This window comes from Seriola aureovittata, chromosome 2 (genome assembly GCF_021018895.1).
Source record: "Seriola aureovittata isolate HTS-2021-v1 ecotype China chromosome 2, ASM2101889v1, whole genome shotgun sequence".
Taxonomy (NCBI): Eukaryota; Metazoa; Chordata; class Actinopteri; order Carangiformes; family Carangidae; genus Seriola; species Seriola aureovittata.
This window is the reverse complement of record NC_079365.1, coordinates 11,259,147-11,286,065: the sequence shown is the minus strand read 5'-3', so window position 1 is coordinate 11,286,065 and position 26,919 is coordinate 11,259,147. Positions and strand designations below refer to the sequence as shown.

The 26,919-nt window shown below is 40.0% G+C and overlaps 1 protein-coding gene across 8 annotated transcripts in view; it reads left to right on the top strand.

Annotated features, from left to right (window-relative positions):
* The window catches only part of dlgap4b (discs, large (Drosophila) homolog-associated protein 4b), a 152,715-nt gene that overhangs the window by 54,001 nt on the left and 71,795 nt on the right, over window positions 1-26,919 (top strand). For 7 of the 8 annotated variants that reach the window (XM_056398483.1, XM_056398491.1, XM_056398530.1 and 4 more), the window contains one exon: window positions 19,503-19,569. The exons of the other annotated variant lie outside the window; for it this stretch is intronic. The gene's annotated coding sequence lies outside the window, so the exon portion shown is untranslated. The remainder of the gene's footprint in view (window positions 1-19,502; window positions 19,570-26,919) is intronic. 8 annotated transcript variants of the gene reach the window in all.

Sequence of the window (26,919 nt, the reverse complement as noted above, 5' to 3'; positions counted from 1 at the left end):
CAAGGCTTTGTTGGATTTTCTTCTTTAAATAGTGACCATTCTGTGCCTGCCAATCAAAGTGCTGTTCCCTTGATATTAGAAGCTGATTCCCCTTTAAGTTTGTGTTCACTTGTTTCATCTGCAAAATCCCCAAAAGTCAGTAAAACAAGGTTCATCATAAGCTTCAACTGTGTAGCAGTGTACATATTACTGTATACTGCATGGCGTGAATACATTTTGTGTGTGTTTGTGTGTGTCAGCTTGCCAGACAGCAGGATTTAATTTACCACATTACACATCATTAATGACTGAAATATCTCCACCACATTTGGATGGATTGCCATTAGATTTTGCGTAAACATTCATGGTGCCCAGATTATGAATCCTAATTGCCTTGTTGCGCAACAGAAAATCACGTGCCCCTCTCTAACCAGCCTGCAAAGTAGCATACATTACCATTTGTAAGGAACTGTTTGTAAGTTTTGCTATTGCTACATTGCCAACGTTAGCATAAACAGCTGTTTACTTACCAGATAAGAAGAAACGTTGCAAGTTCAGCATCAAATTTCACTCCTTTAAGTTGTTGTCTCCAGCATTGGAAACCAACCTTCTTGTTTTGCCTTTATTTCTATCACCTCCTTTCTTCTTCTGAAGTTAGCATGCTAACCAGCTAGCCCTGGCCCGGTGGATTTGTCTCATCACTTTCTGATAGCGTCACTGCAGCGTCCAGTCTGCCCTGAAGAATTAGTGATCAGAGTTGTCTTGTAAATAAAATGATTTCTGCAGCTCTTGGCAAGATTGGTAAATAAACAGATGTTGTTGCTAACGCTGGCTATGTAGCAATAGAGAAAATTTACAAATAGCACCTTTAAAAAATAGAATAGGACTTTTAATATCATTCTTTCTGTTGTGGCGTTCTTAAAATGCTCTTCATATATAAAGTTCTTACTTTATAAATAAATATTATTAGTGATCTAATGAATGCTCAAATCATGAATGTACTTTCTTAATAACCCTAACAGCCATCCAAATATCCATTAAAAGCTCAACTCTTAGTTAGTAACCTTAGCTTTGCATCACTGACTGCTTATCCAGTCATAATATATGAACAAGGTTATCTATACAAGTCGACTTAGAAGCTGGTCTTGATTAAATGGCCTGAAGTGACCTTGCCTTATCTGAGGAGAGAGCAGCTAATTAAATCATGCATTTTTTTGCAGCCTCACAGTAGTTTAGCACTGGAGAGCTAATTCATGCTAACCTTCCTCGCTCACTCTCGTCCGGCTGAGTCACCGACAACTTGTCAGTGCATTTGAGAAGTTGTGAAGGGAGGAATAAGCCCAGTTGGCACTAGAGCACTTACCATATTACACCAGCTTTTTACTGCACAAATGACAGATGTGAGCAATGAGTATAAAAGATCTCAAGACAATATTTTCAGATTTCTGTCGAGAGGCAATAAAACGCTTCTTTGATCTGAGCCATCTTTGTCTTGATCATTACTATTGGCTCTACTTGCCATTTTTTGTTGTGATAATAACATACAATGTATAGATTATCATTTGTTATATTGGATCAATTAAACAGCATAAATGTGGTTTGTTCTGTGTGGTCTGTAGAATTTAGGTATACATACTGTAATTGAGGTTTTGATATAACAATATATTAAACACTGTGAAAGGCTTACACAGAGGGTAAAAGAGCACCCATTCATGAATACCCTGCATATAAACACAATTTGTAGAAACTCTGAGTTCATGAGTTGAATGCTATGGTGCTGTTGCTGTGGCCTATCTGTCACAACAGTGTAAGAGGCCAGACATATACCTGGAGGATAAATAGTGTCAGTGAGACCAGCCAAACCTTACAGTGAATTCTAAAAATGGATAACTAGTCAGATGCTAGAGTTATCCTGCCTGCTGCATTCTGCACTTTAGCAGGAGAGAAAATGATTCATGTAACAGCATTCCCCACAATAATGAGCACTTGGCCACAACGCTAACTGACAAAGATTGAGAAAGTCATGCCCTTTACCTGGTAGTTTCTTCTCCCTTCAATAGCATTACAAAAATGAGGATCTTGTCTGTTTGGTCTCAGAATGACTTTATTAGAGTTGATGCTCCAAATAACGCATGGAGGTGGTGGAGATTATTACACTTTTATCATGAATCACAGAAGGTACAAGCAGGTACTGAAAAGAACCGCCGCGCTATAAATGGTGAGAACCTTTTATAGACAAGTACAGCTGGTATATGATTTCTCTGACTCTTCCAGTAAACATCATACAATGAGGATTTATCTCAGCTTTCCAACACTCAGAATTAATCTATATCACTGACTATTTATGTGTGCACATCACTATGCACACACTGAACAAAATGCATCGAAAGACACATCTTCTCTTTCACACAAACTGCCTACAACCACACTGTTGTTTTCTGGGTAATTCATTTTTTATAGTTGGGGTAAAATATATTCACGTTGCCACATTTGACAGAATGTATTGACCCCTGCATCAGCAGCAAGTAAATGTAGTAAAAAGGTGCCAGTTGTTTCAAGTGCATACTTTTTATTGCCACTTTTTTCCGATGTTAACCTTTACCTCTGTTTTGTTTCTGATTTTTTATCTTTTTTTCTTCTTTGGGTAGCTGCAATCAGTATTGTCATGAGATCACCTTTGTAAAAACAGAATTAATGCAAAATATGACAATGAGCTAAAATTAAGTCAAATTCTCTCCTTTTCAGAAATCTGTTCCATTAAATGTGCTGAAATGCAATGTGCCGCACACTAAATAGCATATTATATATGCAGGAGAAGAGAGTATTACTGCTGAGCATATCATTAACCTTTAAAGTGCTGCATGATCTATGCTTTATGTTTTATGGCAACAATAACAATGCACTCTGGTGACTGTGATTTTAAATGAGCTCCATTGATCAGTGTGATACCGAGGCCCGTTTAAAATGAATGAATCACCTCAATAAAAATGTAGTCATTCTTTCTACATGTGACTGCGAGACATTTCCAACACTGTTAGTCATGTCAGGGCGTTCTTTGTTACTATCATATGAATCATGTAACTTCCATAAGTGCCCAAGACCTGTTATTTTTCTCTGTGCTCATTGTATGTGTGGGCTTTGCCGGCATACCAGCTGCATACAGCCAGCTTGAATCTAGCCCATATATGTTAATGCCATTACAGAGCAGATTATAATGAAATCATGTTTGAACATGAGCATTGGTTTATGCAATGAAATAACAGACAAATGGCTTTCGGGGCAAAGGACTGTAATCTTTATAAATGACTGGGCTTACGCTGAATCATTCTGCATTTCACTCATGGCTGCCACCATGCTCAATTCACATGTGAATACATTTAAAATGGGACAGGAATAATACAATGATGCGGTACGTGTGCATGTGAGCGTATTGCTGTGTGGCTGGTGGTCTCTTGTCTGTCTAGCCGGCAGTCATGCCCTCGTGTCTCTTCAATGGTGCCTAACATTGTTAGCTGACTGTGACAGACTAACAAAAAAAAAAAAAGAGTGAGAAATTGGTTGAGGGAATGATGCTAAATCACTAGTGTGACAAATCAATTGATTTCAGAGCAACACTGAATGCACTACAGCACTTAACGGGAATAACAACTCGAACTGACTGAGGGCCTTGCCTTGGGGGGGGGGTGCATGTGTGTTGTGTGTGTATACATTGATTTGACTTTTTGTGTCAGTTTTATGTCTCAGTGGTGAGTGTTTTGTCTCCCTTTCCTCTCAACAAGACTAAGTCTTTAGCTATGCTAGTTGCTCTTTGAAGCTGTATTTAAGCACAGCTGTGCTTTGAACTAAATGCCAGCATGCTAACATGCTCACAATGACAACGTTAACATGCTGATGTTTACCATGTACAATAGCCTAGTTTAGTGTGTGCCAACATTTGTTAATTAGCACGAAGTACAGCTGAGGCTGATGTGGATGTGATTGGTTTTCCAGTTATCTGGTGATAAACCAAAGTATTGAAAAAATTTAAAGTTTGTCTTAGCTAATGATGGTGCAAGATGAAAAGTAATGGGGAATTCATCCTAAGCGCGACATGGATGCTTGTACCAAATTTCATTGAAATATCTCAACAGCTATTGGATGGATTTCCGTCACCTAAAATGACAGACAAACCGACTGTTTGACTGGCTAAAAACCATCAGGAAGCAAGTAAAAGTGTTAGTTTGAGGTGTGACTCACAGTGACAAAGCACTGTAGGGGGAGTTGTGTTGTGCTGGTCTGTAGGGCCCCAGGAGAGCGACACTGGAAGTAATGGAGGTCACACTCAATGCTTCTGTAAAGATCAAAAAGCCCCCATGAGAATTGTTACTGTACACAGTGAGCACTGAAACTATTGAACAGGAACAGAATAAATAAGAAAAATAACTGTTGTTGTTGTTGTTGATGTTTGTGGTTTGTTGACAGATAAAATAGCAAAGAGAAACATTTTCTCCAGATAACACCTGTAGCACCTGTGCTTGCTAAGTGGAGCACTATCGCAAGATAGTAGCTACTGCCTGTAACAAGACGTTTATTGTTGCCTTAAGGCTGTTTTACTGACAGACATGTTTCCTCCTCCTGTGGTGACAGGTGCCTGTCCTGAAGTGAGCTCTCTGCCAGTGATTCCCATGTTTCTTGTCCTACAGAATCTGCACAGTCGGTGCAAGTTAATGCTGTAATACTATAAAAAAGTGATAAATATTGCGTTAAATATCTGTATATCTGATTAAAACTACATTATAGTGTGTTTATAAAGCAGTGTTATAAATGTACAAATACAGCAGCTGCTTGTGTATAAATGAATCTGGCAGGGCTTGATATTGTAATGCTTTGGACAGTCTAGAAATCACTCTACTGTCACTCTACTGTTTGAAGATCAATGACCCGAGTGGTAATCAGCTCTTTCAGACTGCTAGGCTTAGTGCTTCAGTCAATCCACTTACTTATTCAACATCTCACAAGTCATGTCGTGTGACCAAGGTCATCAGCAGAATTCACGCTACGTGATACTGCAAGTAAATACGTGCGACTTGGTCTGCTGAGCCATCTGGACACTCGCTGAGTGTGTCAAAGATGCTGTAAGAGAAGGTCGACCTTCACAACAGCAGTACACTTTGCAGTTGTTCGCGGCTGTTAGCCGGCCACATGAGCCCATGCATATTTGATGCAAAACCTCACTCGACCTCTTCGAAAGTCCAACAGAAAGTAGGCTTTGTGACACACCTCCTCAGATTAGACATGTTTTGATGCTTATGTTTCCAAAGCTTTTCATACATGTCGCTTATGTGTGATTTATTGACATCTTCGATGGTCTTGAGTGACAGAGCAAATCTAGGTCCCGGGTTCCTCATGCTTTAAATAGGCCAAATGCTGACCTAATTGCCTCCACTGCTGTCAGTGGAAATGGGACTGGTGCTCCGATGAGGAGAGGAGAGGAGATGAAATGAGGAAATATAAATGATACTTGTGGATGAAGAAGACAAGTAATAGATGAAGAAAAGTAATGAAGTGCTCCACAGATGAAGAATGATATGGAGATGGAGGTGTGGTACTATGCAGTGGGTGACTGTCTAGCTTGTCTTGACAGTGGAAATGCCACACATGGTCACTGCATTCACACATACGGATGCACACACGCATACACACACACACACACACACACACACACACACACACACACACACACACACACACACTGAGAGGGCAGAAATAGCCTGGCTATTTTGACGCTACTTCGGTAAAATTGACTTCAGGAGGAAGCTGTTCTTCAGTTAATCTGCGGCAAAGACAGAACAACCGGTTTTGTTAAGCAGAAAATAGAAAGAGATGTGAGAGCAAGATGGTGAACTGTTCACCTTCTGCTGATGGAAAGGCAAAGTCTAGTGTGTGTGCGTGCGTGCGTGCGTGCGTGCGTGCCTGCATGCCTGCATGCGTGGATGTGTGTGAGCGAAGGGCAGAGAAAGAGATATCCTGTACATACATGTGTTTGGATATTTACATGTGTCCTTACCATGATGCACATGAAGTGGGAAGTTTTGATTCGTTCAGTCCATGCTCTCCTCTGAGCCAGCTAATGCCAGGCTGCTCTGAGGTCAGCCTCTGTCTCTTTTAATGCTAGTGCTTTATTCCTCCTTTGTTCCCATTTCACTCTCTCTGCCCACTCCCTTCCCTCTCTCTTTTCTCTGCCCCCCGTACCCCCCACCCCTACTGCAGCTGCCACTGTCCTTGTTTTTGACCTATACAATGACCTGGACTATGTCCTGACAACACAAGGAACCATCAGATTTTGTCTCTACGCCAGCTTTAGTTCAACTCAGCCATCGGCAATGCGTTTGCAACATGTGGGAGCTGTATGGTTTAGGAAAAGTGAATTTCATCATTGTTGATTCACAGCGAGGCTGAAACACTGATGTGTTTTATGAACAAAGTGCCAATTCTTACATGGGCTTGATTTGTGTCACTTCTCCTTCCAAAAACTGCTCAAAAAGAAAGTTTGGAAATGATTCATCTGTCATGTTTGAGTTATTTCAGCTTATTGCTCTAGCATTTGAAATTGGTAATAGAAGTGTTATCATGGCAGTGACAGTTGCTTAAGAGAATATATAAACTGTTAACACTGATGTGACTCATGTCACCAAAACCTGTTTTTCTCCTGCAGGATTTCATGCACTAGTTTGCATGAACACCACAGAACAATCTCAACTGGCATGCACTGCTATACCTGGGGACATTTATGGTAAATATAGGAGGGAAGAAAAGCCCTGTGAGATTATTCTTTACTGAGGCTCGTCTTCTTTTCAGTCCCCTTTTTTCCTTGTCTAGATGATCTATTACAGTTTGTTCTAATTTAAAAATGATTAAAGGAATAATAATCTCTTGAGGAGACAAGCAGCATACTAAAAGCAAAGTCCACATAACAACAGAAGAGGAAGCTCTCAACTTCTCAGCGGGACATCTGCAACAGGATTAGCAAATCGCTGTGACAGTCTGACATTTGAACCCTAGGGTAGAGCTAGCTGGTGAAGTTAGGCCGTTGATAGCTGATAGTGATGGGGTCCTGACAGTGCCTGTTGGTATTATTATAAATGTTTGTGCTGCACCAACAGTATCCCTGCAAGAGCTTGTGTCATGGTTTTTACGATGAGGGCAGATTTAAGAAGGATTGGCAGTTAATCCTCAGGGGTTGCCCATGTTTGGAGATAATAGCTCACTTCAGTTGCAGGACTGACACTACAGACATGAGGTGGGAACCTGTCCTGCAGATGTGTGGCAGAAACTTGAAATAAGGTAGTGATGTTGTGCAAAGCCAAAACTGACTAATGACTCATTTGGATAATGCACAGACACATATACACACAGACACATATACACACTTTCTGATGAATGGTAAACATTATCATAGCATTTACATAAGTTTTTATTTCACGTCATTCAGTCTAAACCACAGGCTTTTTCAGAACTTGTTTTTTTTGTAATGTTTCTGAAGAGACAAGCTCTTTAATTCTCACAGTCGAATCCACTCCATGTAGAGCTATCCCAGAGTATCAGATCTGTAAATCTACTGGCCTTTTCGAAAATACCTGTGAGACTTAAGTGTTGAGTGTTGAGTCACAGTGACAAAAGCATCTCAGCCACAGTAACCATGAATGTGCAAAGTGCTTTGTGGCAGGTCTGAATATGACACGTGTGAAAGTGTGTGACTGCTGTACAGTCGTTGGTATTGCGAGGGGCTCAGTCCTTTGCTGGATAAATATCACTGTTTTGTAGCTTTTCCTGTGCTCTCTTGCACTGGAACATTTGAAATGTCAAACATATCAAATTTTCGCAGTTGCTAAAAATAGCAAAGGTAGCTTTATTCAGATGCTTTTAGTGTACTCCACAATTCAATCCAAAAATCCATTTGCCTGATAAGCCTGACCTCATTCACCCTCCTTTGTCTACTCATAAGTGCGTTAATGCAACATGCCAGCTGTAGCCCTCACTGACACAAAACAGTATTCAGGCTGACCAGAACCTTATCTGAGCACAGAGGTCACCAAGAGGTCACGCTGACACTCATTCAGCTCATTAGAAAACTGTGCTACTACTGCATCAGGGCTGTGCTGTAAGCCTGTGAGTCAACTTCATTCAGATCATCAAGTACTGACCTCATTTGGTGACGTAGGACGTGTTGTGTATTTATGGAAAAATTGTTGTTAAAATGTGGCTGAGGAACTTTTTGGTGACAAACGAGGCAGTGACATTTCAGTTTTGTGGCTTTTCACGAATAACGTTGCATGTGAATAATGGGGACGTGAGACGAGGGCTGCGTTCATGACGTCATGTTTTTGTTTAGGATGTTTTCCCTCTGTGGCTCAGATTACCTTAAACTGACCCATGTAAATGACGACAAGCAACTGTTTCTGTCCATTTCCACAGCAACTCTGCCGCATGTTGAAGTATTACTTTTTTGTCAGTTATAATCACACCACATGCCGCTGCAGTGTTTGCAGGTACAGCTTTAGCTTATTCAAACAGTAAGAGTCTGTGCAACTAATTCCATGTAATTGAAATTTTGTGCACCCAAGGAGTCGTTTTGTGCTTTTCATGCTAATTTACTTGTGTTTGCATATAGTTTACACCTCCAAACTTCATTGAGCGCCTTGAGTCAAAACAACTCAAAACAAGGTTTGGCAACTTTGTGTGTGCATAAATTTGAGTGTACAATACAAAAAATCTTGTTCTTCATTTTCTACTTTCTCTATTTTCATTAAGGATGTTCTACGACCAACACTACAGCGTCACAGTTATAGAGAATGAATTTACAACATACTCGAGTTGTACATATACCTCTAATTTCATATTAACTATTTTAAATGAGTCTTACTTACATTTACTGATAATAACTTTATAATTGCTAGTGTTTGTTTTCACCTTATTTTGTGCTGTTGAAAACCACCTTCATGGTAAAGAAAATCCTTACAGCGCACACATTGTTCAGGGGTCAATAACCGAGAACAATCATGCTAATCACACTTTGCTGTTCTGAATTTTAATTAGACTCATTAAGAATCTGTTGTGAGGGTTTTACTCTAATAACTGGATTGTGAGATTTCATTGCCAGTAGTGCTCTGAAGGGCTTAGGATAATTTGTCTGTGTGTGTTTACATGCGTGTTGAGCATGGTGCAGCTGTATGTACTTGACTGTATTACAAAGCTCAGCCTGCTGATATGTTGCGATTGTTTCAGTGTCACTTTGGTTGAAGTGAAAAAGACGATATTTCTGGCCAAGAGGCAACAACTGCCATGCCCTTATTTGAAAACTTCCCCACTCTGTCTCCATCTTTCCAGCTTTCTCCTTGATATTGCTCTCCTCTCACCTAGCTCACGCTCCCCTCTTACAGCCTCCTTACTACCGTTTCTACTCTCTCTTCCTCTCTCCCTCTCTTTTGAGTGTCCTCTCATGCTCTTTACCAATGATGGGGCAGAGGTGCAGAGTTACCTCCATCCATCTAACTGTCCTCCACAGTTCGCTGTTCGAAAACGCAGTTTGCTTCAGCCATATTGTTCTCTTTCGGCGTTGGCACAGACCAGACATGTGCTCACACAGACACAAGTAAGCCCTCATGCATGTTCATAGGTACACACTTGCACGCACACAAACTCACACAATAGGTTATTCTTGGAATACAAAGCCACCCGCTGTTTACCAAAGATTAGATGACAATTTTATTTTGCACTGCAAATTCATTCATAAACAATAAACCCAGCAATCAGCTATGCAGATAATGACTATGAATTTCATGATTTAAAGCTGCACTGATCAATATTTTTATATTTACTTTGGATCAGATTAATGTGTTTATGAGACAGGGGTCACTTGTAGTGACAAAGTATTATCAAATGTACATTTATCAGATGGATACAAACATGAGTCCACATGAATGTTAATGTGGCTCTGTGTCTGCTGGATGTGTAAATGGGTAACGCTTTGCTAACACATTTGACATATCAACTTTATGAGGACACAATATATCAGTGCTGTGTTTGCAGCTCATTCTGCTCCCTCTCAAGTGGCCAAATAAATCATTTATGTACATAGAATACCAGTAATAATATAAACTGTGCTGTTGTGAAAAGCAGGTGTGGAGGAGGAGCTATCTCAGGAGGAGCAGGAAGGAGGAGGGACCTGGCTTCATCACAGGTTATATAGAGAATTGAGTTCAGGTGTGTGAGTGCGAATGTGAATTCCTTTGTTCTTTAGAGCTTGCAGTATTTTGCTTGAGCTGTTATGTTAAAGTTAGCACATTAGTAGCTGTTGTACATTGCAGCACTTGATAACCCTAGATATTTTCTGTATTAAGTATATTAAGTTTAATGTATACTGGCAAGGTGGCGCATGGTTCATATTTTCTGTTCAGATAAAAAACACCATTGATTGTTGTCCACCCTCATTGCCTAGAGTAGCTACAAGCTATAGATATTGATGGTTAGAATACATTTTATTTCCCAACCAGTAGAAAAGTCCTTAGACTTTATGTCCTAGTTATTATCTAGTGCTGAACCGTCAGTGTGGTCCCATCCATGGTAAATTATATACTACAATTGTACACACAAGATGTTCTTCAGTGTGTGATGTAGAAGACACAAACTCCGAGGTTCTCTTGAATTCAGGATAAAAAGTATGAAGTGCTTATGCTCAAATGTTACACATCTACATTTACATTTAGAATCAATGCCTGGGGAAAGTAGGGTGGCCCTAATTTTGACAGGCAGCTGTGAATGTCTCTGCCTGCAGCTGTGTGAGTGACGCATTGCAGGCCTGATTGCATCTCACATACACAACAACTGAGAGCCAGAAAATTTGCTTGTGAAGAAACCATGTTTTTCTTTTTTCTGCTAAACCAAGTGGCTTCCTGCTAGAGAATGTTTCAGGCAGCTTTCCGGTTTATGTCCTGACTTCCTGCTACATGGAAGCACAGGACAATGTTGTCAGACTGCAACATGAGAACGGAAGTATTGCCTCTCTGTCTTTGTCTTATGCATGATGTTTTTCTACACTTTACACCGCTGCATTTTGAAGTCATGATGTCCAGTGATGGATCAAATTAACTTTCACCCATAAAGCAGGTCAACTCCAAAAGCCAGGGTGTGAATCCTGTATCATACCAGCTGTTAGCATTGGCCTTTTTTAAAAGTTTAACCTAGATGAACCCTTAACGAGCCTCAGGGTTTTGGCTGCCTAATGTAGCCATATTGACCATTTGCCACAGCATGTGTATACCATAGGAATTAAAAGCTGAAAAAATATCTGTTATTTATTTATTGGCATTTCAGGTCAGGTCTATTCTGGTTCAAATTAATTGTCTGTTCCCCACAAGGACAACCACTAAACGTCTTAAAATAATGACACATTTAATTAAAAGGATATTCAACCTGATTCTCAAATCCATGGTAATGCTAAATGTACCTACAGAAGACGTGGGACTAAACTGTAGCAAAATTCAGCACGTTTAGTTTTTCTCACTTCATCAATTTTTGATCGAGAACATATTTTACCCTGCGATTGTGTTTTTAGTGTCTTCAGCTAAATGGACTTCTGCTGGACACACGTCATGATAGTGCTGCATTGTTTGGACATTGTTTATATCGTGCTAGTGTTCAGGAAAGCTTCATTTAAATTGTAGAGCGAACAGATTTCTCCTTTGACCAAGTCAGCACTTCCCATAGATTAAGAGTGCACCATTTCATCATGCAAATTACAATTACAGATCCTCTAAAGCAGAAAAAAGGCGTAACACATTGTTTCACATCTGATTTAGTTTAATTACTTTTTTTTTTAAAGAACAGCTTTTTATGTTTGCCCGAGGTTCAAGAAGAAACACAGAGATGGAGAGAGAAATATAGAGAGGGGCAATATTATAGTAATCTAAACCAGAGTGATGGGACCATGAATCAGGAGCTGGAGAAAATAAGCTCTGTGGTGATGCTGCCTTCACACCATTGCTTTCTCATTCCTTCCCGCTCTCTTTGTAAACCCACCCCCACCCCCCATCTCTCCATAAGCATCACCTCGCTGGATGTTGTCTCCATGGAGATTCTTATGGGTCTCCTTGGCAAGGTCACCTTCACCAGACAGAAAGTCACCCAGAGAAAAACAAGGAAGGCATCCTCATAGAATATACAAAAATGTTGAAATTTCAACACGAAGAGAAGGAGTGTGACTAACAAGCAGAAAATGAGGGGGGAGGAAAATGAAGGGTTTGGCTGTGGGGGAGAGAGATGTCAAGAGAGATGGAAGAAGAGTGTGGAAAACAACAGGAAAGAAGAGCAGGAAAGGGGGGAGGGGTGCGTAAACAAACAAACAGCTCCGTTAAGCAAACCTCAGGCTTGTGTTAAGGCTAATCTGGGAGAAACATGTTTAGTGAAGGCTGTATGGAAAAAGAGTCCACACACACACACACACACACACACACACACACACACACACACACACTTCTTTGGATGAAGCTCCAGATCACCTGGAAGCAAATTTCCAGATGCATGTGAAGAAGCCAGCTGGCAGCTGGGATAACATGGTTTTTACACACAGTCTTAAGACACACACATACTCCATCACTTCTTCTCATTTGCCTCACTCCATCTGCCATGCCCTACCCGTCCTCATTGCTAAAAGTTCACTCGCTCTCACTGTACCTGGCCGCGGCCCTGGTCTGTACCTCCTGCAGAGTGTGCTGGAGGTGGCCCTCGCCTGGGGACATCAATATTTCAGGCTCTCTCAGCTCATGGGAGTACACGGGCCACTCAGAGCCCAGGGGGTGGTGAGAGGTGCTGATGGAGAGACAGAACAGGAGGTAGAAGGCTAGAGCTGCGCACTGATAGGTGAGAGAGAGCGGGTATGATATGGGAGAGTAAATGATAGAGTGAGGGAAGGAGAGGGAGAAGCATCGAGAGGGTTGGATGGATATGAGGAGAAAATGATAGTGTGCATTATAGAAAGATGGACGAGGGAGGGGTGTTGATAGAAGGGGGTTAAACATAATTTTTCTGCTTTGTTTTTGGATGGATGGCTGTATCAACTGTATCAGTGTTGCATGATGAACTGGAGAGTAAAGGGAGAGTGAGAGAACGATATAATAATAATTGTGATGATGGTAACGATCTGTGTATTTATGGCTCTGAAAATCCATTTGCTTGAGGAGAACATTAAGCAGTTAATTACCTATTAAAAACGAGGCAATAACATACAGGGGCAGTTGAGAATACAGAAGGAAAAGTGGGCAAGAGACAGATGAACCCAGGAATGGACAGGAAAAAAATGGATGATAAGTAGATGAGCGGTTAGATGAATGGATGGATTGAGAGGAGGTGCAACAGACACAGATGCATATCCTGTCTAAAATCTGATGACAGAGAGACTCCTGCCCTGCTCTATTGCTCCTTCCCTCTCGTCCTTTTACTCAATGTGAAAGAGCTTCACCGGCCAACTGTTGCTACGACTACAGCTGTTGCCACAATGGTGGTCATTAGGGGTTGTTACCATAGCAAGGAGGATCCCGAGGGGCAGTCAGAGATCAGAGGAGAGACGCTGCACCTCCAGTGACGGTCGATACGTTCATGTTGTTTATGGGTGTAATGTCAAAGTGATCACTCTAGTGAGTTATCGTTCACGAGCAAATAATATATTTACATTGATTATAAATTAAAGGTGGTTTTACTGACCCATGAGCCCATAAAACATGTGGTTATAATGATTGAGAAAATTATAATGTCTTACAATACATAAATCACAGATATAATATAATAGACTGCATTGTATGTAGTTCACCCTTGACTAAATTCTGCTGCTACAGATACAAGGTAATACATATTTGAATGCCACACACAACTACACATACAACTCATATAAAAACTATATTGTAAAACAAGACTAAGAGTCTAAAGCCATGCCAGAGGCTGCACTTAGACACAGCAATGCTTTGAGATGACAATGCTAATGTGAGAATGCTAACATGCTCAAAATGATAATGGTAATGTTTAGCAGGTATAATGTTAACCATGTTCATCATGAGGACAGTTGAGGATGATGGGAATGTACTGGACAGATGAATTATTGCAGTTCATACTGGTGATAATGTTAACCAGAAATGTCATGGCAGCACGAGAGGAAAAAGTCAAGGCACCGAAATTATTTGGATTTTTTTTGGCCCGAATTTTTGAGATGACTAAACATATATTTTTGCCTGTTTACGGTCTGAACATTTGTCTGCAGTGATGGACTAGTTAAAGAAGTAAAGTATGCCAGAGCAAGATAACTTATAAGGGACACAAAGTGGAGCAGGAAGTAGAGCAAGAAAGTAGCACTCACAGAGCAAAGCTAAACTAAAGTGAGTCTGTCAGTTTTCCCCCTGGAGTCAGCTTCAGTTACACTGTAACAATGACCAGGAAGATATTTGACTACGATTATTATGGGCTCTTACAACAGAAAGGGTGAGGGAACACTGAGTGAACTCTGACCTGTGGTTCACATCCCACTGAAGCGAAGTGAGTGTTGTTGTTTTGAGGAAATTAGTTTTGCTGACATGAAAGTTTTGTAATTACAAGGTAGTCATATAGTTGAAATAAATATGACCCTGTATACATACAGCCCGATGATCTTAAAGTTGAGGGGGGAGTGTGTGTGTGTGTGTGTGTGTGTGTGTGTGTGTGTGCGTGAAAATATGTGAGGTTGTTGAGTAGCTGTCACTGCTTTTCTAAATAGAGAAGCTGATAAAATATCCGTGGGGTGATATGAAATATCGACCAAGTCCTTGGAACTGCCTTCTCAACCATCCCTTAATTTAATCACACTCTGACACAAACAGTTCACTCTCAAGCTTCTCCCACAGTGCTTTCCAAAACACTTTGGAAGGTGACTGTCCTTATGTATCACATCTGGTGCCTGCATGGTTTTATCAGCGGCTTCACCTGACCATGACCCACCTCTCGCCAACTGGTTACCTTTGAGCACCCTTGCTGAGGCTATACTATACTCCTGTCACTGATAGGAGAGAAGAGAAGGACAGTGGGTAAATCCTTCACGTAGATTGTGTGGGCAATATACTCCCATGCTGCACTGCCTGAATGAGACTGCATTTATAAAGGGCCCTGCTGGGAAATGGGAAAGGATGACAATGAGCAGATATTTGATACAGAAGTGTAGCACTTTGCGTAGAAGAGCACATACTAGAAGAGAGCAGGGGAGAGAGGGAGAAACAGGAATGAGATGTCATGTTTGTTTACCTGACAATACACTTCTTTGCATTGATATCTCATTGGACTAGTCGGTGTTTGCTTTATACCTTTATATTTATACTTTATACCTTATTATTATTTTTCTAATGTGAGTGTGACAAGAAAAGAGCAAGATTAAAGAGGGCAAGGTTTTTGTGTTGATTTACAAAGCAGCTCGGGCAGTCAGATCAAAGCAGGATTGTGAGTGATCAACAGCTTGTTTTAGCAAAAAGACAGAAGGACAAACAAAAACTAGATGGGTGCACAGGGTTTATGAGAAAGCAATTAGTTAGAGTGGCAAAACAAACACGTCGGCAGGTTAACAGAAAGACCGGGGAGATGAATGGGAGATGACAGAGCCAAGTAGCTGATGAGCAGCAGAGAGGCTGTATGGCCTGCAGTGAGACAGTTAGATCTGGCTCAGAGTGGCTGCCTCAAACAGCAGAAAGTGTGTCACAGTAGAGCTAGGCTAATGCACCAGGCTAATGTTGCTTCACTCAGCCCCTGCTGCATTCAGGCCTCCCGCTTAGCACTTTCTGTTACTGTTAGCACAAGTCATGCCCTGAGAAATCAAAACTGCATGAGCCATAATGAAGAGTTTAGCTCGTACATGGGCAAACCAAGACTACAGTCTAACTCTGCTGTGAGGATTTATGCCAGTCACTAATCGCTGCTCAGTCAGTGGAATACTTTTTTCTTTTTCTTTTTTTCCTCAGATGACCCTGACTGCACCAGGTATTGGCAGGGAACAGAAATCTACATAAAAAACAAAGCTATGCACACTCTCAAGGATCAATACAGAATTGGCAGAGTTACTGACAATGAATAACACCGTAAAATGTTGCTTAGATACAAAGGTACCGCTGTGTACATACTGTATCTTCAAGGCCGAACAATCAGGTTGAATGACTTTCCTACCTTGTAAAACACTGGCACAGCCTTTATCTCAAATCATTTTTTTAAGTTTCTGCCTTTATTCTGATAGAACAGTGAGAGATAGACAGGAAAGTCATGCAGAGAGAGAGGATGACAATGCAGCAAAGGGCCACTGGTCGGACTTGAACCCATGGCCGCTGCAGTTAGGACTAAGCGTATGTGGTACATGCTCTACCAGGTGAGCCACCGAGGCGCCCGTTAAGTTTAAAGGAAATTTGCACCAAGGAAACTGCCTCATATAGAAAGTTGTTTTTAAACATTTACACGTACAAACTACATGTACCCGTTGCTAATGAGCTAACTGACAAAGCTAATGTCAACTTGCTGATATCTGACGTACGTGTTTAGAGTGAAGAGTAAAATAGGTAATAGGACGTAGTCAACACGTCATCATACACATCTGACACAACACTTGATTAAAAGGTTGTTTAATATAGATGCACACCAGGAAGCTTTTAAAAGTCGACACAGTATATCTCATGTAACAAAACATTATGCTAACTTAATGCTAACCCACCATATAAAGCCTGGTGTGTTAGCATAATCAGCTATAGTTACCTCTCCCTCAGTCTAAACTGTATGACAGTGACTCCCTCCGATACGCACATCACTTCATGTATGCATATACAGTATAATTAAAACTGTCATACCTACATTTACAAAGGATTGGCAGTTAAGTTTAATATTTTGTTTGGGCTGTACTAGAACAAGAAACACATTGTAAACTTCACAAGCCTATACCTTCAATGTAAGTCTACATTGTGGAGTGTTGTAGAACTGGATACCACAGGCACATTCGATTATGGCTGCAGGCTGCACATTATGCTGCAGGCATCACTTTGTGTCCCAGCAGACAGGTTTTCCATTTGATTCCTAGGAGCCCTTCTCCTATAAAAGAGGGAGTTGTAATGGTAGCGATTGAGGAGATCTGTAATCTATAATCTAGGTATACGAACCCATTCACCCCTGTACAAATTGTCATAGTGAACTTACTGCAGCATACACACACACACACACACACACACACACACACACACACACACACACACACACACAGATCTCACAGCTGACCTGTGGCTAATGAAATATGAACCCAGTGGCAAAGCCCAAAATTATGCTAGGAGTGTATGAGCTCAGACATTTAGCCTACATCAGAGCCTTGAAACCACAGGGGAGCTCCATCTTCTCTTATCAAGCAAAGGTCATTTGAAGCTCAGTTTAGGTCACTGATCAGTCACTGATCAGTCACTGGCTCTTTGGCACACATCCAGTAGCCATCCAGGTATCATCACTGATTCTCACTATGTGGAGGAAGATGAGACGAACAACAGGCAGCTTGGCATAGACCTCTCATTATTTTTCTCTCACTGAAATTATTGTATCAAAGCCTTCACCATGCAGCAATATTATCCCCTCATTATCTTCTAATGTAAATATCAGAAACAATCAAAGATAACACACTGCATGAAAAAAAAGAAATATATTTTCTGATGTACTGTCACATTATTTAAACTTCATTAACATAAATTCTTACTTACTACAAGAATACAAGAATACTATGTGTTGAAACTTGAAAAAGTCATGTCTTTTTAATTATTTGTTGAGTTTTTTCAAATTTATCAGAAACAAACATGTGACTGATCTGAGATGCAGATAAGGCTGCATCATGTAACTATTCATAGTAAAAGGATTTCTGGAGAGATTTAACCCAAATAAAATGCATGTTGTATGCCTTGAACGCATGAAATGTTTCTAAAGGTGGTAAATAAAACTAATAAGACATTGGCCGACAAAGCTTTGAATTGACATAAATTTATACATTATATATTATATATATTATATTATACATGCTTATTATGACGATATATCAATATATATTATCAGTGATCGTAAAGAATCACCTGGTTTCACTAAATCAGTTTAGTATAGCCTATCTAATGTAGTATGTAATGTAGTGTCTTTTCTTATAGAATAACAATGCACTTGTCATTTTAATACAAATTTAATATATTTGGACTTACTTTTCAAATGCTAATCACCAGTGGCTACAATGACATTTCCTGTTGTCCCCCCTCTCCCTTTTCTTTCATTGCTCCATGTGTATTGTGACTCAATTATCAGCAACACTCAATCACACAAAAAAAAAACAGAATAGAGTTAAATCACAGTGGATGTCCTTTGCAGTGTAGCAGGTCCAACTGAACCACAGCATCCCTCCTCAGGAAATAATCAGTTCAATATTTCTGCTCACTGGAAATAGTCTACTGTTGTGCGTGCGTCACACTAGGATGCAATGGATGGAGCCTATAATATTTAATGACAGAGTGCAAAGGCAGCCTAAAATTAGGTTCTGTTTTGTGCTGTCTGTGGGACGTTTGCCCTGAAACTGCTCTTACACACCACTGCAGTATGGTTTTTTTCAGCATCTGTTGATGGAGATGTTAGCTTCTCTCACATTAAGATGTGTCTCATATTCAGCTTGTAACTAGATATGATTTTAACCTGATTAACCTGATTGACCTAGTATTAATGTGTGTCTCCAGTGTCCACAATTCCAAACGGATCTTCTTGTCCAGCTCACGTCACATCCTCCTCTTGTTTGCGTGGAGACCATGTGGATGTGGATTGACAGTCGCATTTACGTTTTTGTTCAATGTGGTCACAATGCGTCCCTTACCACCTCCGGAGGTGGTCTGACTGATCACATCACAAGCTTTCCTCAGTCTGTCTCGGGTGCATTTACACAAGTGCAATCTAATCCCCCAAAACACATTTTAACAACAAGTGTAAACAGGGTATTTGTCTGTTTGTGCCACACTCTCTGAATGTCACCTCCGGGTATGAAACATATTTAAAAAGACAAAACAATAGTATAGAGCCTTTATACTGTTAGTGAACAATATCTACAAGTTATATCATGTAGAAAAATATTGCTGCTGATTCATGATGTGATTTCCTGGAGTTTTACTGCCTCTGGAAGCATTTTCCTAATCTAATCTATGGTTTTAATTGAAATGCTTTATCTCTCTAGATGTGCCAGTTTGCCTATCTCAAAAAGCTAATTGATTTTCCAAATAAATGAAACAGTTGTCAGGACAAAAACAGACAATGAAACATATTATCAAAGCACTATAATAATGTCCATATTCGCAAATAAAAAACTAAGTTGGCAAGTAAAAATCCACTGGCAAGGCATTAAATTTAAAGCAATCCAGCCTGAACACATTTTCTGTGTTAGATGTACATTGTGATATGATTGTTATGATGATCGAACCTGATGAGTCGTCTTTGTGTTACAGGATTTCTTCCTCTCCGAGCCTGTTCTTCCCTGACCTCAAAAACAAACTCTGCACTCCAACCAATAAGGTAGGGCATATTTGGTTTTTCTTCAACCCTCAGGGCAGTGATAATCTGTCTTCATTTAAAGCCTTTGTTAGCATCTTCTGCTCAGTTGTGAACGGGACTCGAGAGCCAGTGCTAATGAGACAGTGGCCTGCTTGATGTTGTTGTTGGATATATTGAAACGTCTTAACTGCCAGGAGAATTATCTCATAGGCTACAGGGAGACAGCGCGCCTTGACCTTGTCTAGATTGAACTACGATGGTTCTTCAGGGCATTTATACTGAATGCTGCTGTCAAATAGAAAACAAGTATGAAGCTGTGGAAGGCAGAACTTGTCCTTTGTGCAGGCTAATAAATCTCTGGGGGTTTTTGTTGGCTCAGGCCAAAAACTGATCGGAATAGAAATGTCAGCGTATTTGATGTTAAACAGTTTGAATGTAACATGAGTACAGTAAGTGCACCAGTGTTGTGTAGTTGCATCTATGAAAGGGCATGTTTTGTCATGCAGACGCATGCACAATGTTGCCTGCAGAGCAGCGAGCACTGATGGAACATAGCCGCGGTGCTCAGCATCATGAGTGTCCTCTGTGGGCTTCCCTGAGGTACAACACTGGACTCTTGATTTCACGCTGGATTAATTTCATTCGGAGCACAAATCTCCTCTGCAATACTATCCATAGGAGCACACTGTCCATCCTGTTGTGGAGCAAACAAACATGTGAAGGAACTCACCCTTTTTTACACACAGTGCAGCCACTGCTTTCACATCTTTCTACTTAAAACAGGCCCGAGAGTTGTTGCACTTCAAAAGTAAATTAAATTGTACGAAGCAACAGTCAAATTAAACATTTGTGTAATTTCTTGTGGAAAGTGCCTGAGGACGAGAGAGTTTTGTTGGGAACAGCCATGACTGTGTGAACCTTGTTAAATTTCCAGTGACATTGATAGTACCTCCTTGGTTTTTGTACAAATCCAAGGAGGTACAAATCAATATCCTCTCTGCAGCTGTTGCATTAATGATTTTTTGCTCCACTGAGCTGCTCTACGTACATAGCCCTACATAACAGTGACCCATTCATCAGGGCATACTGAAAACATCACAAGGTGAAAAGTTTAAAAGCTTAACTTTTTCACAGTCTGGCATTCAAAAGAAATAAAAAACACATTTATAACGTTTTTGAGCAAATGCCGACCTCTGCAGATATTGATTGGATCCATATTGGATCAATATTACCTAAAGAAAACTACACTGTTGGGAAGAATCATACATAAAGAAAGCATCAGAGGGCCAGAAACCATAACGAAAAAGAAAAACGCTTCTTCACCGTGTTGACTGGAAATCCATTTACTTTCAGGGTGAATACCTCACTTTTGATGATGTGAGCATTAGTAGAAATTTCAACTAATAGAAACATAAACACAAAAATCACTGATTTCTGCCATAACTGACGCGCGGTTGCATCTTAGAATAATCCTTTTACACATTTTACTCTTAATCAAAAGCATCATCTGTTTTCATTACAGAAAAAAGAAATACACAAACAATACGCATTATCATACTAAAAACCAAGACGTGTCTGTTGTATTTGACTTCATGAAAATACGCCTCTGCAGTTTACAAATACATGCGGTAATTTACATGACACAACAATCTTTCATTTACATATTAGAACACCGAGAGTGCCTCTGTGCACCCTTCAGTACTCTCACACGATTTGATCCAGCAACTCAGTTAATTGTTAATAACTATTGTTAATTAATGCATTTTTACAAATAAATGGCCATAAGAAACACCAACATACCTCATATTCCTAATACATAGTGAACAATGGAGTTTGCACTGATGACATTTGAATTCACTGTTTAATGTTAAGAGCAGTACATATGCATAAAACATTTCATTTGAAATTCAAATGATTGTTGTCATAAAAATATACATGCTAATTATGCGGCCGCTGTCGGCCTCAGAGAAAGTGTAGACATTTATCTCCCAGTGTTTATGTAAAGCATTTCAGTGTGTGAGACGGGAAGGGCTGAGCCGAAGGAGCGTTTGTGATTAGGAGAGAAGCTATAGCACATAAGCACATCCAGTATCAGTGCTTTGAAACCAAGGTGAGTTTAGTGTCAACATGCTCAGTTTATCTCGTCTTTTTTTTTTTTTCCTCTTCAGAGCAATACCTTTGCACAGCGGGGACTACAGGGAGCATCCACATCTCTGACAATATGGCATTTCTAGTACGTTTAGTTAAAGTCTTCACAGCTTGAAATGTATCCATCACTAAATGCCAGAGAGACATGCTGTCCCCAGAGCTGCGATCCCATTGCCTTCATTCAGCCCACGATCAATTTGCTCTTCTCTCTCCTGAGAGTCACAGTGTTGCATTTTATCTGTGGTGAATTGTTGACGTTATTATGTTTTGTTTTCATATAGCAAGCATATATCTAATTCATCTTCAGCACCAAACAAAAACAATTCATTTGGACTGTTGATCATTCCACAAATAAACTGTATCTTACCTAACTAAGCTATCTCTGTGATTTTGATCAATAATATTGGTTGTAAAATAATAAATGAGGAACCAATTATCCTGATATTATTCCCAGAGCTCAAGATTTTGTCTTCTAATTGCTTGTTTTGGTCAGTCCAACAGTCCAAAAACCCAAAGCTATTCAATCACTATGTTTACATCCACAAATTATTCAGGTTTTTGTCCTTTGTCCTGAAAAAGGCAATATTCCTACTAAATTGTTTACATAGCTAATGAAAATGAATATTCCACTTATAATCCCATTTACATGCAGCCATGCATACTTTGATTAACACTGATTAAAAGTTTGTTGTTGTGATATTTGCTCTTACCCAAAAACCTGTTTGTATCTAAATCTTTCAATAGGTGTGTTTCTCCCTCTGTCCTGAAGTGTGGGCTTTTCTTTTACGTGCATCTGTCTCTACCCCAGCCTTGCAAACTGTTGTGTAGCTGGTTTGTGTACAATGAACAGAGCTGACTGAAAACGGGCAAGAGACGGTGTGTTCCAAACTGCCGTAAAACCACAACTGAAGCGCATATTCTGAATGTGCTGATTAATGTATATATAACACCTGATTAATATCGGCATGTCCCACGTCTTCATTGAAAAATGCAACATTTGGAAAAAGGCCAAATTCATAATATCCAAACATAATATGTTGTTTACATGACCCACATTAAAATATTGTCACATTTGGAATGATAGCGGAATATTATTGTGAATGATATATTTTTAAAAAAGCATGTCATGAATGACAAGGTGGAATGAGTGAGCTGAGTGCGTTCTGCATTTTTTCTTGATTAATGACTTCAGTGATTAATCTAAAATTCTTGTTGATAAACTTCCAGTCCACCAACTAATGCAAACACATTCATCATTTCAGCACTATTACATCAGTTACACAACGGTCTGCTAATGGTATGAAGATAAATGTTCACTGATCTCTGCTGTACAGGGTCCACAATCTACACACATTTAACCTTGAATACTTTTAACATGCTGTAACATTTTCTCCTCTTGTTCTAAACTTGAGCTGATGACACTGTGGCTTATGATGGAGAAATCATGTGTCTCACTGCTGTTTGCAGCAGGACAGGGCCAAGACTGCAAATCTGCAGGGGATTTACTTCTCTCATGAGAACACGTTCTCTTGTGTTCATTTGCATAGAGGAGTTGGATTGGCTTTAATGAAGTTACAGTGCAGCTCCTCATGCATGGAGCTTTTATCACACTTGTTTCAGGGATGCTAAATCTACTGTGGCCGAAAGAACAAAAGTGCTGACACTACTGGAAGTAGCAGTGTATTAGAGGTGTATATTAGATGTAAAATGCAGTGCGTCATCGCTGAGCTTTTTCCTGGAACATTGAGTCATTAGATGCTAAAAAGGTTCAGTATGGTTCATTCTCCTGCTTCATTTGCGGGACTTCCACTGGGGACATCATTTCCTTCTTGCACACACTGGTGTATCCACTCAGTAACCCTGCTTTAGGGTTAACACTGGTACAGAGATCGCTGACCTTGACTTAATGCAGGAGCTAAAGTACCTAAAAACACACTGACACAGTATTGTTGTGTGCACACTGCCTCAGACCAAGAGTGTTGTGTTATCATATTAACATACTACGGTATAGAGGCTTATGCCTGTCATTCTGCTGACATGCCATCATCTCCTCTGTGTGTGTGTGTGTGTGTGTGTGTGTGTGTGTGTGTGTGTGTGTGTGTGTGTGTGCGTGCACTGTGTCCAGTTTGTGTAGGCATTGCATTAACATGGTTTAATCCTCTGCATGGCTTATTGGATACAAATCCTTCCCAAAGCCTTTAAAGCTCCTGCCTTTTCATTTCTCTCTCTTCCTCTCTCTCCCTCTCTCTCTCTCTACCTCTATCTATCTCTATCCTTCCATCAGACTGAGAAGGAAACTGCAGCGCTCTTGGCGTCACAACATCTTCACCTTCATTCTTAAACCCCATCTGGTGCTTGTTTTATTGGGTAATTTTACCTGTTGGCCAAACATTGATATTTTACTCGCACTCAGTTTGAGACATGGGGGTACAAACAACAAAAATATTTTACCAGCATTTCACAGAATTACAATTACCTCTAGTAACAATTGTTTGACTGCCCGACTGCATTTTATAGCAAGACTAAACAACACCAATGAATGAACATCAGTTTTGATTAAGCTAATTAACACTATTTAATTGCATTTGATTTCTGGTAATGTTTTTCATATGGTAAACAACTGCTAATACTAATGTCACCTCACTGTAATGGATTCCCCAACTAAACTAAAAAAAGTAACATATGAGTGACCATACTGACTGAAATAAAACACAAAAGTTTGCTTACTCACTGTCAATATAAAGGCAGTTAGACTTGAGTTTGCTGCTTCAGTATTAATGAGTAATCAGTACTCATTGTTGGTAATAATAAAAGCTTACAATGAAATGAAATGACAGCTTTATAAACACAACTCCAGCCGGGGATGATTGTTGCATGTCATCTCTCCTCTCTGTCTCTCCCCTCGTTTCCTGCATACAGTATGATCAAACACAAATCATGGTACATATACTGACAAGTATATACCTGAGACCTTTATTTGTGCTTCTTTCTTTATCTTTACAAACGTGTCAGCAAGAACATCCCTTTGCTAATATAAAAATGATGCAACTGGACCGGGGACAGCTGCAGACACGGTGCCTCCAGTATTAGCCCGGCTTTCACCAGGCACAGTTGTATGTCTGTGTAATAAATGCTAACCATCTTGAACCACCCTCATCTCACACACACACATCCATGGCTTTGTCTATGAAGGGATTGGAACAAAAATAGAAATACACTTAACAGTGCAAAGGCCTGTTTTCATCTCGTCAACAGTATGTTGGCCTGTGAAAAGAGAAAATGAAATTCTCTTCTATGCCTTTTTCTTTCTCCTTATTAGAAATGTCTGAGTTGGTTGTAAGTGTTTCTCAGAGAAAATGAATGTCAGGATAAATGTGCCTATTATTAACATGTGGCTTCTATTTTAATAACCTCACTACCAATTACTGGAGGTCTTCAATATCACTATCACATGACGTAACCTAATTAATGTGACAGAGACAGATGCTTTAATTTCTCATGTATGATCTCATTCCAGATAATATTTGAAGAGAGAAAGTATATTTTAACATTAACTGTAGCTGGAAGGTAATTGAGAAAAGGCCTTATAAAATGTTTATATAACCGCTAGGAGGCCAAGATCTTATAGGTACATACATATATGTAAATACGTGGCGCCGGCAGCATTATATTTCATAGTATGCACAAGAACCGCCTGTCCGCTTGTTGCCTTGACTACCTTTAGGTTTCGCACACACGCACGTCTACTCATCGAACGAGTCAGCGAGCAAAAGAGAGAGAGATTGGTTCATGTTTTTTAGTGCTTAAGTTAAGACGCACCACCATAAAACGCTGATTAGCCTACCACCAAGAAACATGCAGTCGGCTTTAGCAATGGATTCCTTCATTTAGCATCAGCAACATATGAACAGTTATATGTCTTCAAGCGATGTAAACGGCTGAAGGGGCATTCAGCTAAGTCACAAGATGAGTTCAATCCAACATTGTGTCGACATGATTAAGCGCCAGAAATGTTGATCATGCAATGACCTCTAGCAAAATGTATTGGCGTCATAACGTTATTGAATGGATGCAACCAAAAAAAATAAAACAGGATGTTGTATTGTCACAATTTTATTTTCAAGAGGCAGGAGTGTGCAGGATTACGACTGGCGGTGTCACTGCAGAGAATACAGAAGGAAAGTTTCACAGATTTTTGTCAAAAAATAGGAGTTTGTCATCAGTATATTAGTGCTGTATAGCTGGTGTTTATGGCAAGGTTAATTTTATTTAAGTAGCACATTACGAGTAAACTAAATGTGCTTTATATCGAAAGAAAAAAGAAAAAAATGCACACGTGAGAAATACAAAGCAATAAAAAACATCTTCACAACCAAATAAAAACCCCTAACGCACAAACATGTAAAAAAACTGCACAATAAACAAGTGCTGTCATAAGGCTACACACACATATATGCACTTAAACCCACAGAATAGTACACACATACACACACACACACACACACACACACAGTAATTAAACATAAGCCTGAGAGAACAGGAAAGTTTTGAGTTTGACTTTATGAAACAATCTTCACGCCTGCGTGAACTCCAGGTGCAGAATTTGAAGGGCCCTGATAAAGTTTTTGTGTGTGAAGGTCATTTTTTCACTCAAGTAATTTATTTATAAGCTCTGTCCTATCTGCCACAGTTAGTGACTTTTCATTGATATTCCCACCATATGGCTGCTCTACCTGTTATTTTTAGCCCTGCTGAGCGGTGCAGTCGTAGAAGACAAGTTATACTTTACTTTGAAATTTCAGCTTGGAGGATACATCAACCATTAAACTTCCTTCTTTCATAGGTATTTGCCTAAAACATGACACAGCACTGATAGCCGAAGTCCTCTCTGTGTTTTTTCACATACATGTGTTGCTGCTGTGGTCTGTACACCTGACATACCCCCACATGCATAATTCAACAGGGAGCTGCGTTTTTGCTACATGTAAAGACAGCAAGTTGTAGAGGAAAGCACTACGACTTAACATCTTAGAACCAGTGACAGCAGGAGCCATATCCTGTCATTTTCACTGACTGCTTCCCCTCTGAGCATCTCTCTCCATGACGTCTCACTCCTGCAAATACTTCCTGTTCTGCACTCTCACTTTCACATCCCCCCGTCTTTACTCAGCGCGATAAATACTTGCCCCTCTCCTTCTTCTCTTTATATCTAGTGACGGCTCT